The following is a 7262-nucleotide window of genomic DNA, read 5'->3' as shown; positions in this document are numbered from 1 at the left end:
AAAAGTAGTATTCAAAGAGATGAACATATTTTTTTAACAAAGGGTTCTCATGTGGGATATTTTGGAGAGTCATGGATAAGAGACATTATTATCAATAAATTAAAATAAACTGAACAACTAGCTGAAGCATATGGAGACAATTCGATGAAACAAATATTTAGAGCATAAGTTGACTTCCCACCATGTTCTCACTGTCATCTGGACGGGTTTCTCCCATCAGCACTGGATACATTTCTTAGAATGCTATTTCAGAGAGTGCAATTTCAGAACTCAGTGTTTGTTTAGATTTATATAAACTATAATGTTTAATTCAGCCTTGGTATTCAATCCCTCTAATGGAACTTCAAAACAGTTTTCAGTTCCCGTTGTTCAGGAATTGGCATCTCAAGATCTTCAAAGCCTTCCTGAAAGGTTTATCAGAGTAGAGAAAGAGCGCCCAAATACCTTTCCTCTTCATAATTTGAGCATTCTTGTAATTGATATGGGCATGTTTTTGGGAGAATCAGATCTCTATAGGAAAAGGAATTAAAAAAGCTTGGCATGGCATGTCAGGAATGGGGATTTTTTCAGGTGGGCATTATCACAATTAATTATTAATTATGTTGTAGACTAACAATTATAATGGAATTCGGTTCGTACTATCTTTATACTCCTAGTGCTTGCTTAGCTAAGATGGTCTGTATGACTATGGCAGGCTGTGAATCATGGAATTCCTGTGTCTCTTACAGAAAACATGAAGGGAATTCATTCAACTGCCCTTGCAAGATAAACTCAAATACAAAATACAAGAGTTTGAAGGCTCTGGCCAGGCCTTTGTAATCGTCAACGACCAAGTACTCGATTGGGCGGATATGATGTCCTTGACAACTCTGCCTCCAGAGAATAGAAACATGGATTTTTGGCCAACAAAGCCAGTAGATTTTAGGTACCAACCATTTGTCGATTCAGTTCATCATTAGATCCTAACATTTTATTTATGTATGAAAAAGAGTAATTTACCTAATTACTATCTATGCACAATATACTTTTACAGGGTGCTCAACAAATTGAAGAGAAAACTCAAGTACTCGTACAATATAAGAGATTATAGTGACTTTAATACCCCACTTTTCATAAATCTAATTCTAATACCAGTAGAAGAATTGCTAGATAAAATCTCTATACTATCTAGTGGTTAAGGATCTTATTTTCCAGCCAATAAACTTCCTCTTTTTTATATTAAAACGTGTTCCTTTATCTCAATCTATCTACGAAAATACTTGAGAAGAATAGAAGAGCCTCCACCATCGGACTGTTACAGATGATACAACAGATGAAGTTAAGATTGTGTTCCAACTAATTTTAGCAGAATATATACTTTTAAGCTTTTAATTCCTCATTGAAATATATTTTGACAGTGATATTGCCGAGTACAATCCATAATGATGTTATAAGGATAAGGTCAAAATAGACCAGATACCTTTGATCCTTATATAAGATAGAAGGCTCCTGCTCTCCTACAGAAAAATAACAATAAAAGTTTATGAACATATAAAATCTAAAGACATTGTGAAAGAGCATCAGTTTCATGCTAAACTTTCCTAGTACATAGCAAGAATAAAAGTTAAACTCGGACGAGTTGGTCATTTTAATGATCCCATTAAAAGGCTCTGTTTCCTCTTCGACTGTACTAGGTCTCTGATGGCCGTGGGCATGAAAATCATATCTACTTCTTCAGATACATTGAGTCAGTCCATTTGAATATAATTGCTTTGTAAAGTTGCCGGTTCGTATCTATCTGATTTTTATCATTCTAATGTTCAATCTGATTATCTGCAGAGAAACCATGGATCAATATTCTCTGGAAACTCAAAAGTTTGGAAATACAATTATTTGCCTCTTATCAGAAAATGCAGGGTTAAAACCAGACTGCTTCATTAACATGTTTGGTAAAATGAGACAGAAAGTGCGAATGAATTACTACCCGCCTTGCCCAAAACCAGATCTGGTTTTAGGCATAAGCCCTCATTCAGATGCAACAGGTTTGACAGTGTTATTGCAGGATGATGAGACACTAGGGGTACATATCTGCAAGGATGGTGAAAGGGTTCCTATTCAACCCATACCCGGTGCCCTGGTGATCAATATTGGGGACATGCTTGAGGTAATCAAGATGAATTTTAACAGTCTTTTGGCTAGAACAATCTGTATGAACTATCAAATTTTGTTAACTTGTTTCAGAGAATATTTCTATGGGTTTTAAATTTAAGTTGTGAATGATTATCTGGATTTAAGGTTTCATGTATAAAGCAAAAAAATTCCCCATTTCATTTTTTATACTACCTAGCTTTAATAATTGGAAAACATGTTTTATGACGCCGATTGATATCAAATGTGTAAGTTTAGTTTTTGTGTTTTGCTTTAGGTAATGAGCAATAGAATGTACAAGAGCATTGAGCACAGAGCGGTCACAAACATGGAAACAGACCGGATCTCCATTGCCATGTTTTTGGGTCCAAGCATGGAAACAGAAGTGGGTCCTGCTCCTGAGCTCACAGATGAGTTGCATCCCTATCAATACAGAAGATTCATTCAAGCAGACTCGAAGGGAGGAAGAATATTGAATTTGCAATAATCAGTTCATAACTTTTTCGATTTGATTTGTTCAAATGTTGGCCTGGATTAACTGATTACGAGAGAGTGGCCACAAAAAAGAGCTATATTGTATTTGATGATTGTCTAGCTTTCATTTACATATGTTGTAGAAGTTCTTATGTTTCTAATATAATGACTTAATTTTTACAGCCCCAAAATAACTGTAATGTCCTCTCTTGTTTAACTGTAAATAATTAAATAAAGATACTAGCCTAACTCTCTTCCCTCATATGCCAAGTATTTATTACTTAAGGGGAAAAGTGATATTTTAAATAATTGGCAAAAAAGTTTTAGTGCTGAAGCGAATTCACTTAAATCTTAAAAGTAGGTCCCATGATGTATTGAAGATACTTATTGCAAGCGTTTTCTTCTTGGTGATTTCTGAAGATTGGAAAATAAAAACATTCCTACGATTTTCTTTGGGCACCAAGTTAGATGATTTGTGATGTGTTCACTGCTTTTCCAGCCTGAGTGAATTTCCCCCTATAAGGCTATTGAGTTGGGTGAGAGAAGGATTCATTCACGCGAGATTGTTATTCAATTCATCTTATAAGCTCTCTATACTTTGAAGAGGTCAAGCAAGACAACAACCTTGTTACCAACACAATTTGGACGTAGCCGCATGTCTGCAATCTGTTACCATCATGCTCTAGATGTAGGGCAGGTCTGCAGTCAGCAATCTCTTCTATTCTGCAATCAACAATCTCCTCTATCCTGGATGTAGTCATTCTGAGTTTCCACAACAACAACTTCTCTTAATAATTAGACCAAGGGAGTCATTCGACATTGTGCATCTGGGAATAACTCTAATCTGTCCGAAGATTCTGAACATCTGTCAATCTACTCAAGAAGCAAGTTTCTAAAATACGCCAAGAATCTGAGATTTCCAGGGTCTACAAAAGAACATTTCAGTGGTATCAGAGCTATAAACCCTGCCAGCCTGTGGGGTTTTTTAGTTGTAACAGTTTTGTGTATCCCAAAGGTTTTGAATTACACATATATAACACAAGAAGTAGGTCAGAGCAACAAGAGGAGGCTCAAATTAATGCAATGGAAACAGAGATGGGTGAAAAGAAGAGATGGAAGCTTGCCAAGAGAACAAAATAATCAACTTAACGAATTCCTGACAGTTCTTGCTCAAAACCAGAAGCAGCATCAACAACTAAAGTTACAAACTACATTAAAAAATGATGCAACAATTCCAGAAGTGCATAATCACAGCAATGGGACAAATGAGAGTTGGTTGAAAGGTCCACTAATTGACACAACAGAAGTGAAGCCAAGCATGAGAACCAAGACAGGGCCGCCTCTAACATGAGAGCAATGAATACAAGGTCTGATCGAACATTGCATCCCATGTTTTTACCTCATCCTGTTGAAACAGAACTAATCCCTGAGATTGAGGTAGAAGAGATGCACATCACAAGTGAGATTATGGTAGCTCGAGATAAACACATGCAACTTCCAGCTTATGTAAGCTAACCAATAAATTCAAATCAGTTCATGAACCAGCATAAGGACAAAGTTAGGAATCATCTGCAATGGCAAGACAAAAGGCCTACAGGGCAAGCTAGACAAAGCTTACAGCTAATTGAGTATAAAGATGCCTTGAACAAATAATTTATACCAATTTTCAATGGAACCAAAGAAATATCAGCCAGGCCGTGGTTTCATAAATAAGAATCTTTCTTGGCACTCAAGCCTATAGAAGAGAAGGCAATACAATTTTCTACCATGCACCTAGAAGGGTAGCTTCCGATTGTTGGAAGTGGAACCATGAATTAGTTTCCAAGGATCATGCCATGATACACTTGTACAAAGTATTTGTTGAGCGGCTGGTTACTCGCTTTAACTGAAAAGACATAGAAGTCTATTATAGAGATTTGGCCCGACTTAAGCATGTAGGACATGTGGAGACTTACATAAATAAGTTTTGATATGTCACCAAAAAGAGTCAGAGTGCTTTTTGTATAAGGATTGAGTGATAGACTGAAAGGATTGGTCGAGGCACATAGGTGTAATACATTGGATAATATCATTGAGTTAGCTCTTGATGTTGAAGTCACACCTTCTTCTGAGCAACACAAGAAGAACTTCAGGAATCAAAAATCAGATGTGAAGGCTCCTAATCAGCCTAAAGTTACATCTCCTAAGTTAGGAAAAGAATCAAGTAATGAGTTAAGAAGAACGAATCTTTGTTTTGATTGCAAAGAAACTTGGAAACCAGACATAGGTGTCTTGGTAAGGGTAAGGCGTACCTTATTGAGGTGAATTCTGATGCGGGCAGCAATGAGGATAAATGAACTCTCTGTCCCTGTCTGGGTATACCAAAAATCATCTTTGACAAAGGACGGGAAGTTATGCATATGGTGGAGAGCAGTGCTACACATAACTTTATTGATGAGAACTTTGTAGTAAATGAAGGACTACAAGTAGAGAACTTTGCTCAATTCAGCATTATGTTGATGGATGAATCCAAAATTAGTTGCACAAGGAAAATACCAAGGGTCGGCACAGAATTAGATAATTATATATTTGATGTTGAGTACTGTGTGATTGGCATTGGTGGAGTCAAAGTAGTATTGGAAGTACCATGGTTGAAGTTCTTTGGAGGACACATTCAGGATTTCAACAACATGGAGCTTGAGTTTTCTAATGAAGGTAGACAAATTGTGTTGAAGGCTACCAAAAATGACAACCCAAAAGTTGTGGCAGCCATGTGTATGCAAGCTCACTTTACGATGAAAATACCCTTGAGAGACATGGGGATAAATCAGACCATTCCAAATATGACAGCAGTAATTTATCTTCTTATTCTCATGATAGGGAATCTTTAGTACATAATGATGTGTCATGCTAAGCATTGGGATAATATGGAGGTATACATTCTAACAATCCATTGGCAGCAAAAGAATTGCACCATTTGATGTCCAATATTATGGATATTAATGTGGGATCATGTATGGTCCTTGTTCTTAATGGAGAAGGGTCGGCAAAATGTTGTAACTGGCTTGCAGCTGGGTAGTGATACCTGGGATGTTGGTTTTTTTTAACTTTTAACAGACAGTAGATGTTTCATCAGAATTGAGTGATTTGATGAGCTACTACTTTTTCACACTGTATGATGGGTTTCAGATTGTGGTGCAACATTGAAACACCCTCACTATGAAGAAGTTGTTGCATGAAATGTTTTCTCATGTGCAACTTTCTTCAGTTAAAACTATGATCTCCAGTTATGAGGCTGTAAATTATAGCCCATGAGGATTTTTGGAGTTCGCATCAATCATATCATGGGAGCATTAGCTATGGTTCCTAATGAGGCTTCTAGTGTCAAATGCTCTTGACATTTATTCTTGGCAAGCAATTTGACATTATAGTGTTACAAGCTATAGCTGTACAATGTCAAATCAATTGTCATGACACCAATCCTCAAAAAACTTCAAAAGTTTGTAGAGGTCAAGGCAATTATCACATCTAGGACATCCAGTTTGGTGCATCTAGATAATTAAATTGTTCATGACATTCAATTATGCATTTCCAATTAATATGTGCATGTACATATATAAATATGCATATAGATATACACACACAAGTAAAAATGATTGACTATCTTAGCTTAATTTAAAAAATAAAAGATAAATTTAACTATTAAATTTTGTGTATAATGTGATGATTAAGTTGTATCATTATTGTACTAGCCATCAAGATTCAAATTCCACCCATTTTCACTTTTACTAAAAATTAACCAATCTAAATAAATATTCATAAAAAAATATAATAAATATATAATATAATACATATAATAGTAAACAAAATTATTTTACCTGTACACATTATATTAAATCTGTATTATTACCTTTAATCTTTTTTTTAAAATACTATGGTAAGAAATATAGAATTTTTGTTCTATTTCAATTAGGATAAAAGAAAGAAAGAAAGGTTGTCATATCATATTGACATATAAGGTCATAGCTATAACCTGCATGAAAATGAGTATTCACAGAAATGATAATAATACTAAACAAAGAGATTTTAAAATGTTCTAGTGAAAATGTAGGACCAATGTACAGCAAACTTTAATATTTTTTTATTTTTGAAAGAAAAAGGGGGTCAAAATTTATTAAGACAGAAAGGAATACAAGGAGCTCTGTCTTGAGCAATAAGTTCATCAAATTCTTGCACCAGCTCAAAGGAAAGTTGCCCCCTATTCATAATATTCCAGCCCAGAGCATGACTAGAAGCCCATTTGGCCAAACAATCAGCAGCTCTGTTTCACTCAGGAGTAATGTAAGAAAATCTAATGAACTCAAGAGAGGTACAGAAGAGAATAGTCGTACTAAAGTTTAATATTATTTCACCATCAAGAAATTAAAATATATCATAATCAACATCTAGTTTTGCATATGTTTTCCCAGAACGTTTTCAACATAATCAAGGTGAGTTTCTACCCACACCACTGTATACAATTTCTGAGAGTGCAGTGTCAGAACTCAAGAATGTTTGTTTTGATTAAAAGAACTATAATGTTTGATTCAGCCTTGGTATTTGATCCATTTGATGGAACTTCAGAATTCTGAGAGTGAGGGGTTAGAACTCGTAAGGTGGTTTGTTTAGATTGAAAAACTATC

At 35.4% G+C, this 7262-nt stretch overlaps 1 pseudogene; it reads left to right on the top strand.

Moving 5' to 3' along the window:
• Window positions 1-301: 301 nt before the first annotated feature.
• LOC149558230 (protein LATERAL BRANCHING OXIDOREDUCTASE 1-like) lies at window positions 302-2614 on the top strand (annotated as a pseudogene).
• The last annotated feature ends 4648 nt before the right edge of the window (window positions 2615-7262 follow it).

This window comes from Cupressus sempervirens, chromosome 5, assembly GCF_028749045.1.
Source record: "Cupressus sempervirens isolate cs-2001-9-10 chromosome 5, ASM2874904v1, whole genome shotgun sequence".
Classification (NCBI taxonomy): domain Eukaryota; kingdom Viridiplantae; phylum Streptophyta; class Pinopsida; order Cupressales; family Cupressaceae; genus Cupressus; species Cupressus sempervirens.
Note: the sequence above shows the minus strand (reverse complement) of the source record. Positions and strands in the feature narration are given on the sequence as shown.